At 41.0% G+C, this 11,471-nt stretch overlaps 1 long non-coding RNA gene across 1 annotated transcript; it reads left to right on the top strand.

Annotated features, from left to right (window-relative positions):
- The first annotated feature begins 2,866 nt into the window (after window positions 1-2,866).
- On the top strand, window positions 2,867-11,412 carry LOC137204501 (uncharacterized). Its single transcript, XR_010933663.1, has 3 exons — window positions 2,867-2,940; window positions 5,901-5,997; window positions 11,257-11,412. It is a non-coding gene; the product is annotated as an uncharacterized lncRNA (long non-coding RNA).
- The last annotated feature ends 59 nt before the right edge of the window (window positions 11,413-11,471 follow it).

Here is an 11,471-nt window from a genome sequence, read left to right as displayed (position 1 = left end):
CAATGCTTCCATTCCAGATGAAGGAGCATGCTCGGACATGCAGTCAAATGGTATTTCAATTTATTTTACAGTTGGTTTTGTTTAACTTGTTCAAACTCTGCTAAATTAAGCATTGTGGTTAATAGACTTTGGATAAACAAATCTCTAGTACCGGTTTTGTCAGTTTCTAGATCTGTAAACTTGACCCTGTTATTTCATCTGGAAAATGGGGTGATCATACCCACTTGTGAAGATTAAACATGCTAAAACAAATAAAACTTTAAGCTCAATATCGAGCATAAAATGAGTGTGCCATGAAGGTGTATAAAATACATGAATATGGCGCACCAGATATCAGAAGATGATAATAAGACCCTCCATTTCATTGACAGCTGAGCAATCTTAATCAAATCCTCTACTATCCTGTGAAGGGAGATTCTGTACCTTCAAAACAGAAATAAAATCTATATAGTATTTGGCAATATTTTCTTCATCCTGCACACAGTTGTCAAGAGAGACGTGAAATGCAAGTCCTATCCAGTCACCTCTGCCTGGGTGACCTGATACCTCCTTGGATAAGCCGGCAGCCATAACCTGTTTAGTTAACTCATATCCAACAAGGATGCCACAGATGCCCCCAGGGGGACTTCTAGTCACCTTAAAAAACCTGCCACAGAGGTGAGTAGGACAGAGGAAAGAATGGCAAAGACAGGGGAATCATTTCTATTTCAGGGTAGAGCCAAGTATGAGTCATAATCATAGAAATTTCAGATTATTGAGAGACTAATTTATCTTAATAGATTAGTCCCTCCAGAGTATGGCAATAAAGTGTGCATTTGTCATATATTATCTTTTTTGAGCATGTGAAGGGCCAGGCACTGTGTATTATCTTCATTTAATCCTCACAAAAACTCTTTGAAGTAGGTACCATTATTACCCCTCTTCATATTATCTCCACTTTTTGACAGCTTTTACAGAGGGACACAAAAATAGTTAAATGGAAAAACATACCATATTCGTGAATAAAAAGTTTCAACATCATAAATATATAGTCTTTCTTTAAAAATTATAAATTTAGGGGGCTTCCCTGGTGGCGCAGTGGTTGGGAGTCCACCTGCCAATGCAGGGGATGTGGGTTCGTGCCCCGGTCCGGGGAGATCCCACGTGCTGCGGAGCGGCTGGGCCCGTGAGCCATGGCCGCTGAGACTGCACGTCCAGAGCCTGTGCTCCGCAACGGGAGAGGCCACAACAGTGAGAGGCCCGCATACCACAAAATAATAATAATAATAATAAATTTAATGCACTCCCCTCCCCCAAAAACTAATCAATTTTGTTGTAAGGGGAGGGACTAGATAAGTGAATTCTTCATATGAGAAAGTAAGTAAGCAAGATTAGCTAGGAAAATTCTTGGAAAAATTAGAAGATATTATTATTAGATACTCTATCAGATATTAAACATTCTAATTGTTAAAACAATGTTTTCTTTGCAAAAGACAAAAAATCAGTAAAACAGTGTAGTAAGTCCAACCATATGTTAAAATATGTACAGAAATTTAGACGATGATAAATTCAGTTGGAGATTAATGTATTATTTAATAAGTGGTTTGCAACAACAAGGTGGCCACCTAGAAAAATAAAATAAAGAATAGAATAAAATAAAATCAGAACCCCACTTCACAGCTTAAAAGAAAATAACTTTCAGATGGATCAAATATTTGAATGTGAAAAATGAAGTCACAAAATATTCTGAAGAAAGTTGGGAGATTTTAATTTTTTAATTTCAGAATGAGAAAGCCTTTCTAAATATGATTTTTTAAATCCTATATATATATATATACTTGCAATTCATACAACAGACAAAAGACTATTTTTCATGTACATAAACGGTTCTTTTTTTTTTTAAATAAATTTATTTATTTATTTATTTTTGCCTGCGTTGGGTCTTCATTGCTGCATGCGGGCTTTCTCTAGTTGTGGTGAGCCGGAGCTACTCTTTGTTGCGGTGCACAGGCTTCTTATCGCAGTGGCTTCTCTTGCTGTGGAGCACGGACACTAGGCACACGGGCTTGAGTAGTTGTGGCACGTGGGCTCAGTAGCTGTGGCTCACGGGCTCTAGAGTACAGGCTCAGTAGTTGTGGCACACAGGCTTAGTTGCTCCGTGGCATGTGGGGTCTTCCCAGACCAGGGCTCGAACCCATGTCCCCTGCATTGGCAGGCAGATTCCTAACCACTGTGCCACCAGGGAAGTCCACATAAACAGTTCTTATACTTTAATAAGAAGAAATCCAACACCCAAGAGAAAATGCACAAGACTTGACGTTTACAGAAAGGGAAATAAAGATGGTTCTTTAAAATGTGAAAGGATGCCCACCCTTAGTCGTGACAAGAGAACATAAAACTACTATGAGATGCTATTTTTACCCAACAGTTTCACAAAGATTTCCATGGGACACAGCACTGGCAGGCACTGCTGGTGAGAATATAAAGGGACAACCACAATGCAGAACAATTTGGCACTGTCTATCCAACTTTCAAATACAAAGATCTTTTTACCCAACATTTCTACTTATAAAAGTACATCTTACAGAGATGTATTCCTGTGTGTGCAATGGTCCATCCACACTGCAGCATTGCCTCCCAGAGCAAAAGACTGAAAGCAGCCTAAATGTCCATCAGTAGTTAAATCATGGTCCAGCTATATAATGCAATGCTGTGTAGCCATTAAAAAATTATAATAAAGTGGATCACATGTGCTGATACGGGTCAGTTCCAAGATATTTTAATCGAAAAAATATGTAAGACTGAGGAAAGAGGCTTTGTGAAATTGAGTAACTTGCCTAAAATAACCTTGCTATTATAGGGTGGTTGGTACTAGAACCCTGTTCTTTCTCAGTACAAGGCCCTGCTTAAATGTGCACTGCTGTTTTGCTGTTGTGGAAAAGTCATGTTGTTGAGAAGATGGTGAGGTTAATGGATTACATGTCTTCTGTGCCTCTATGGATCCACTGTTTCTTTGGGCAGTTTTTCAAGGACGAGGGGAGAGGGTGAGGAGTGTGGAATTGACCGTAAGACTTCGCTCTAGTTAACATTGTTTCTTGAGCAGTTTATTAAAGCTTTCCCCTTAACATCTGTCAGACATAGTAGGACTAGCAGGGAAGGTATGGCTTATTGATTTCTCTCTGGGTCTCTGGAGCAGAATTGAAGCTGAAAGCTCTAGTATTGGAAGCTGAGGGATCTAGTATTTCCTAACCCTTGGAAAGCATTTTGTACCCTGAAGTGAGCCAAGTACTTATGGCAAATCTTTTCCATTCTGAAGGGAAAAGCCTTCAGCAAACAAGGGCATTAACAGTCTTTTAAAGATAAGTGGCAACATCACAATTCAGTTTAGGAAAGGAAATGAAGGCAGAATTCTTATCTAATTAAAACAGCCTGGGGAAAGAAAGTGGGCAAGGGGTAATTACCTAACTTGGCATTTGGCCCGGAAAAGAAAGGTATTTCTCTTCTTTCAAAAACTGTCAGGAAACTTCAAATTATAATGCTTGCTTTAGAACTGTAGGGAATTTTTCATCCCTGCATCCCATGGTGCCTGACACATTTGAATTATTTGGCCCTTGGGACGCTTCCTTTAAAAAGCAATTATTCATTTTTCTATAGATTTTCACTTTTAAATTCTAGTTCCCTTGGTTTAGTCTTTACTGCTTTTATCAAGTGGAGGAAAACCCTATTTAGTAAAAATGTGCTGGTTTCCTAGAGATACTCAAGGGTTTTCTGGTTGTTGTGTGAGAGTTTGTTTTTACTTTAATCCGTTTGAAAGTTTCCATGACCGCATGATATAGAATGTGGTCTGTTGGGCACCTGGAAACCTGGGGTTTATTTCTGGTCTTCTATTAACCTGCTATGTGTCCCTGGGCATATCACTATACCTTGTTGGGGTTCAGTTTCTTCATCTGTAAAATGAGGATATGTGCAAAATAAGATTAATTCTTATCAGGAATTGCAATATACAAAGTAGATGGAAGCAAAGCCTTTCTGGGAAATTAGGTGTGACCATGGAGGCTCACCCTTCCTCACCCATCCTGCATGGGCTTGAGGATGACCTTCAAATCATCTCCAAGGAATTCTAAGATTCCTGGGTAGGGGGAGATCTTGGTCAAAGGGTATTAACTTTCAGTTATAAGATGAATAAGTTCTGAGGATCTAATGTACAGCATGGTGACTATAGTTGATAATACTATATTATATACTGGAAACTTGGTTAAGAGAGTAGCTGTCGGGTGCTCTCATCACCAAGAAAACCATATGTTATCTGTATACCAAAACATCATGCTGTACACCTTAAATATACACAATTTTTATTTTTTAAAGAAGTAAATTATGATGTGGACAAGAAATCAAGTCATTTACATAAAATAATTGGTCCTGATAAAAATACATTCAGTGGATTAAAAATAAGAGTATATGAATTAAAATTGGTTTACTGTACTATTTTTTTAATGAATAAAAAATTAAAATGTCTTATTGAAAAATAATTTTATATATTGGATACTTTGAAATTTGCTAAGAGAGTAGATCTTAAGTGTTGTCACCACACACACAAAATGGTGACTATGTGAGATTATGGATGTGTTAATTAGCTTGGTGTGGTAATCATTTCATACTATATACATATACTAAATCATCCCGTTTACCTTAAATATATGCTTTTTTTTTGTCAATCATACCTCGGTAAAGCTGGGTAAAAAATGTTCATTAAAAAACTAAAACATTGTCCAAAAAAAGAAAGAAAAGAAAATTATCGGTCTTGATGGTTTCAAAAGTCCCATCAAATACAAATATTCAATAGTTCTACAATTCTATATTTGTGGAAAAAAAAGTAAATGTATAAAGGAATTCTTGAACTACCTTGCAAAATAGGTAATACTCTGCCCCCAAAATATGGAAAACAAACATGAAATGCCTGTTGTACCTTTTAGTATGTTTAAGTCCAAGCAAACATTGAAATAAAACAAATTGTTCTGTCAAGATGAACAATTAATAATAACTAACATTACTATGTGCCAGTCACTGTTCTAAGCACATCACATGTATTAGTTTATTTAATGTTCATAATAATCCTAGGTCTTATTATTATCTCCAGTTTTCAAATATAGAGCTAAAGGAAAAGAAGTGAAGTAACTTGCCCAAGATCATTTGGCTATTAAGTGGCTGAGTTGAGCTTTGAACACAGCAGTGTGATTCAAACCCTGTACACACATTTCCTTATTAAATGCAACCCACTGGAATATTAGTTCATATACAGTTTTCTTGACAGAACCAAAGAAGGATCAAATGTTGGAGCTGGAATGACTCTTAGGGATTAGTGCATCCAAATTTTTCATTTTATAAATGAGCACAATGAGACCAATTTAAGAAGGTGAAAAATAATCTCTTGGCTCAGCTGAAAGTTTTAAAGTTCCTAAAGTTTCTAAAATGATTTATATCCGAAATTACGCCCCTAAAAATTTAAACTAAAAAGTAAAATAAGTGTTAACTCAGAAAATAGCAAATAGATGCTTTAAGGCTTAAAGTAAACGATCATTAGCTTAGGAGGTTATTTACATTTTCTCATAGAGAGTTTTCCATTCACATCATCTGATTTAGCTCTAGAAAGGTACTTTGAAAGCACAGCCACATGCAGAGTTCTGCAAGGATAGTTCAGTCATCATAAAGCAAACAACTATAGTTAGGGGATAAGACATAACAGGTTGTGTGTTTCTAAGCGATTATAGTTAAAATGCCCAGGGCCAAGAATTTTTCAAGCCACCCAAGCAGTACAATAATTTTCCTGAAGTTCAAAGCCAGGAACGTATATATGAATTAAGTTCTTTCATTAAAAAAAAAATGTTTGTTTGTTTTTTATCTCAAATCTCACATGTGCCCAGGTTTGAATGTTTGACATCATTGAGAACAAACCAAAGACGTACTATTTGGTTAAACCAGAGAAGCCAAGAACCAACGATGAAAGCTTCAAAAATCAAGGTATTTCTTCCTAAGAATTTATTTCAGAGCTGAAATGCAACAAGTTGAGTTTGGGGGGCTGGGATTACTTCTGTAAAATACCATGAAAGTCACTTGTTCCAGGAGAAAAGTTACATTTCATTCTGAGATGAAGCATGATGCCTATCTAGCCATTTTCTCTAGAGACCTGAACGTGTCTCAAGACAGATTCAGCAGATTTATTTCAATGTGGAAAACACAGGCAGCCTCCAAAGCATATATTAAAAATATGGCAATTGTAAAATTTCCTTCTAGGTTTCTAAATCTTCTATAATGAAAACTAGAAACCAATTAAAGCTAACATCTTAAGACTTTATGACAACAGACGCAGTTCGGAAAACAAGAGTGCTTTTTTCAGTAACATAAAACAAACAAAAGGTTAATATTTTTGCATACGATAAACTGATTTACAAATGGATTTTTAAAACTAAAGTGCATGAATAAACATTTTAAAACACCTAAACATTCATTTGGGAGACTAGTCAACTTCCCTATAATCAAGAGAATAATACACATGCATAAACATGCGCGATGAGCACACCCGGCAGAGGGTCCTTGCTCCTCTGCCCTGCTGGTGTTTACTCATTCTAATAAGAAAGAAGAGGGGACTTCCCTGGTGGTGCGGTGGTTAAGAATCCACCTGCCAATGCAGGGGACGAGGGTTCGAGCCCTGGTCCGGGAAGATCCCACATGCCGTGGCAACAAAGAGTTAGCCCCAGCTCGCCACGACTGGAGAAAGCCCGCGCGCAGCGAGGAAGACCCAACACAGCCATAAATAAATAAAATTAAAAAAAAAATAAGTAAGAAAGAAGAAAATGTCTGGCTGGTTCATCTCAGGCACATACACTTTTTTCCTGCGATGCCCCATGCACATAATATTAAAAATTAATAAATTTGTAGACCTTTTCTCCTGTTAATCTGCCTATTTTCAGTTTCTTTTCAGTTCATACAGCCAGCTATGGAACCTAGGAGTGTAGAGCTAAAGTTTTTCCTCCTTTACACAGGGAAGAAGAAGGGGGAATGTAATTACATCAATAAATGTAGGCTATAATCAGTGAGTAAAAGAAAGAACATGGGTACATTTAATAGGATGAGGTTGTTTGCCCCACCCGCCGTGTTGATATCAAATCCAGGGTGTGCCTTGCAGCTATGGATTTTCAGAATCATGGAAATACAGCTGCTTCTCCTCCAGCCTGCTCAGGCGCTTGGCATTTCCACCTTTAAGCTCTGCGAAGTTCTGGTGTCAATAGGAATGTTTCTCAAGAAATATAACACAGTAACACGTTGCAATCTGTTTTTGAAATGGACACAAATTACCTTATTAGATTAGCCAGTCCCAGAAAACAGGCCCCTGGGAGAGAATGAACGCCAAAATCCTTTTTTATGCTGATGGGGAGTAGGTGAGGAGAGAAGGCAGGGGTGACAAGGAAGCAGGATATGGGCACCCCAAACTGGACGAAGGGAATTGAGAGACAAATGAAGGAAAAGGCAGCGCATCAAAGGCAAATTTTCACAAGGGCTTGCACTATTCCAAACAACAGGAGCTAATTTATTTCAGTTAACATCCAGCTTACTATTAAACCCAACCCCGCACACCAGCTGGTTCCTAATAAAAGCCAGTTTAGATCTTTCGGCCATCGTTCATACTGGGTCATTAATAGAAGCCTCCAGAGAAACGGAAATGAAACCAAGAATTGAATATTTACATTCATAATGTAAAATAAAATTACTTTGCCAAGTGTTTCAGCCAAGTGTTGACAGAAAGTTAAACCAGAATTCATTGGGGAATGAATTTTCTGACAAGTTTCAGATTTCAGTACCCCATGCTTTCAGGCAAAGTAGGATAAAGAGGGGTTGTACTTGGCACTAAACCAACTCCCTCCCTTCTAGTGGAGGGTCTTTGTTCCTGTTACTAGTGACTCACTCGGTTACCTCAGTGAAGTCCCTTCCCTGTAGTGGGTCTTGGTTTCTCCATTCACCCCAGATGATCCCTGTAGAGGATCTGAGGTCCCTAGATAAGAAGTAGCATTTCAGGAAAATTTGGCATCCATAGGGTGATGAAACCTGTGACATTATTATCCCAGTTCTCCTTGGAGTTATAGCCCACAAAGAACTCCTATTGTCTTCTCAAAACTAGCCCCGATAACAGCCTTGAAAGTGCAAACATCACACTTCAATAATCTCAAAACTCAGCCCTGGGTTATTAAAATTTGAAGCAGGATTTAAAGCTACCCTGTAATAACTAAACTGCCGTACTTACATAAGGCTATTTCAAAATACGTTTAATATGGATTTCCCTTTTCAACAGAGAACAATGCCAGGAAAAGGGGAACAATTGTACCACAGACACAAAATGTTCGATTTTAGTTTAACCCATGATTGCCATGCCATGGAATTCCATACACTTTCAGAAATACACTGTGGCTGCTTCTTAAGAAAGACTCATGGACTGAGTTTTGAGGTGAGCCAGATACGGGTCTTCTTCCCAATTGTCACATCTGCCTCTCTTTAATCAGGTTTCTCCTGCCCCCTTCCCCACCGCCCCCCCCCCACTCCAACCCCACTATCTCGGGATGCACATCTTTTTCATTATGTGCTACAGGCACACACACCACAGTCACAGTCCCACGGACTAACTCCAAGAGGTCATGTGTGCTCATTGTATGAAGTTCACGATATGTGAATATTGGCACCACAATGAAAATGACACATAACTTGGGAACTCACCAAAACACTCCACATAACCAGAATTCCTCTTCTCTCTTATAGGGAGACATTTTTTTTTTCTCCTCTCCTATGTGTCCACACAATGTTGTTCTTTTTTTTTTTTTTGTGGTACGCAGGCCTCTCACTGCCGCGGCCTCTCCCGCTGCGGAGCACAGGCTCCGGACGTGCAGGCCCAGCGGCCACGGCTCACAGTCCCAGCCGCTCCACGGCACGTGGGATCCTCCTGGACCGGGGTACGAACCCGGTCCCCTGCATTGGCAGGCGGACTCCCAACCACTGCGCCACCAGGGAAGCCCCACACAATGTTTATAAATGTTCCTTTCTCTTTGCAGAGTTCTGTTCACCTTGATAAGGTCTATTGCAGAAATTAAAGTCCCTTGCAAAGCTTTTATATCTCTCTGGTTTCAATTCATTCCACAGATTTCCCCAAATTTTATATCCCCTTTCTGATAAGGAGTTTCTCCTCCTATACTCTCCCTTCCTCTTCCACTCTTTCTTTCTGATTTACCAGGAAAATTCTTATGGGTCTCGCCCATGTGTTAAGTATTAGAAAAGGAAAAGTGCACAGCCAGAGCTCTGACTTAGAAGACAGAAAGAACAGTAAAAACTAGAGAAGGGCAGGGCTAAGAATGCTTCCTCACAGAGACCATCATTCCAGTGGCAGAACTATGGAAATGGGGGTAGAGCTAAACTGAGGGTTACAGACCACTCCTGCCTCTGACTGCCATTACCTTGTCACAAATCCTAGCAGGCAAGATGGTATAGCAGCGATCTCAGGACAACTAGAAGTGACAGATATGAGTGTGGTCTTTCAGGCTTGTTATGCCTGTTATTGCATTCCGAACTCATGAAACCGGGGAGCAGATGTAAACCAGAAAAGAGGCAATGGAAGCTACAGGAGGAGTTGAGGGGCCAGAGCCAGACCGTGAGGCATAAGAGCAGGCAAATTCTGTTTCCAAAGGAGCACAAAGGGAGAGTGGTCTGAGGATTGAGGATGTTCTTTTGCATACATCATCTTTTACCATCTCCACTAGCTCAGAAAGTTTCCTGAGGATGACACCAAGGCCCGTCTGGGTCCCAAGACCATATCCTGCCCCTGCCCAGGGTCCACGTCTGGTTAAGTGAGTGCTGTAAGTTTATGAGGCTGTGGCCAGGGTACAAACAGAGGCCCTGAGACTTTAAATTTTGTAGGATCTTTTCTGAGAGTGATTATTTTCTGAGAGGACCTCACAGCATGGGCTTTGGAGTAAGGCAGGCCCAGCGCCAGTCACGGCTCTGCCACTGATTGTGTAGACTTTGGGCAAATGGAGTAAGCTTCTTATACTTCAGTTTCTTCATCTGCGAAGTGGGGTTGTGAGACTTCAATGGCAGAATGCACTGCAAACACTTAGCCTACAGCCTGGCATATAGTAAGGACTTCATAAGCATCATCACCACCGTTATCATTATCATATTACTAGCTTGACTATCAATTGTTTGAGTGTTGGCAGCTGAAAACATCTGTGAATGAGAAGACGACAAATACCAGGAGGTTTGGAGTTGGAAGAAACTCCAGCCACTGGTTTCACATGACCAGCACCAGCCCTGGGACCTTGGTCACTACTGACTCTCTCTTCTAAGTGCCACCGGAAAAGTGCCGCACTCCACGCAGCCTCCAGCCCAGGCTCTGCAGGTTCTTACTGGAGAGAGGAGTATATTTTTATAATTCAAAACTTGAGATATATGGCCTGACAAGTATACCTAAGCCTACAAGGGGGCAGTGGTACAGAACAGTCTGGTTCTAGTCTAGTCATTCTAGAAAATACGCTGAGCCAAGGGGGAGACCAAGACAGCAAAAGGACCTAGAGCCCCCTCTCCACAACTCACGTTCCTGCAGAGCCAAGGTGGCTGACACCTATTTCTACAGGACACCCTCTAGGTGAAGACACTGCCCTTAGAATGCTATTTAATAAGGGGGTGTGGGGGGGGAGGGTAATAAGTATTATCAGCCATTGGCATCTTGGGGTGAACTGTCATCAGGACCTCTAAAAAGACTCCTAATAAGATCTTAGGGGGACGTGGCAAGGACAGTAAGGGACTAGAAGTGATTTCTCAACTGAAATGCTACCTCAATGGGAGGCCCCCCAGGGCCCTGGTACGCAGAAATGGAGATGGAAAATCAGTCAAGTGAAGCCCGCGGTTGATAGTGGTTCTGATTCCTAATTTTATCTGATTCCTAATTTTATCTAAGACTGGCTTTGCCCCTGCGAATTTCGAGGCTGCAGGGCCACGAGATCTGACGTCACTTCGAAACGGCATCTCACCAGCCTGGGGTCCGGGGCCGGCACGAATGCTGCGGACGGGGACCAAGGGCTGTGACTGCATATTTTTCTCGAAATCCCCCCGGGGGCCCAGAGTTGGGCGCTCCCCTACGAGCTCATCACGTGCGCAGTCCAAGCTTTGCAAATCCAGCGGAGGCCTGTGGTGGTTTTTAGGGTTTTCTTTCTTTATGATTTCCCTTCTTGTTCTCCACAGTTGATGATTTTCTGCAGAAAAACGGCTGAGAAAAAGAACCTATTTCATTTCCAGTTCCCATCACTGCGATTTCCACATGGATGTGACGTTGAGTCCAGCTTCCGAAATGCCCAGGTGACTCACGCGGGGACACCCCGGGGCGGGGCGCAGGAGTTTCTCGGGCGTCTGGCGAGGCGGGGCGGGGCGGGGACGGGGCGGGGCGGAGCGCATCGGGC

This window comes from Pseudorca crassidens, chromosome 13 (genome assembly GCF_039906515.1).
Source record: "Pseudorca crassidens isolate mPseCra1 chromosome 13, mPseCra1.hap1, whole genome shotgun sequence".
NCBI lineage: Eukaryota > Metazoa > Chordata > Mammalia > Artiodactyla > Delphinidae > Pseudorca > Pseudorca crassidens.
Note: the sequence above shows the minus strand (reverse complement) of the source record. Positions and strands in the feature narration are given on the sequence as shown.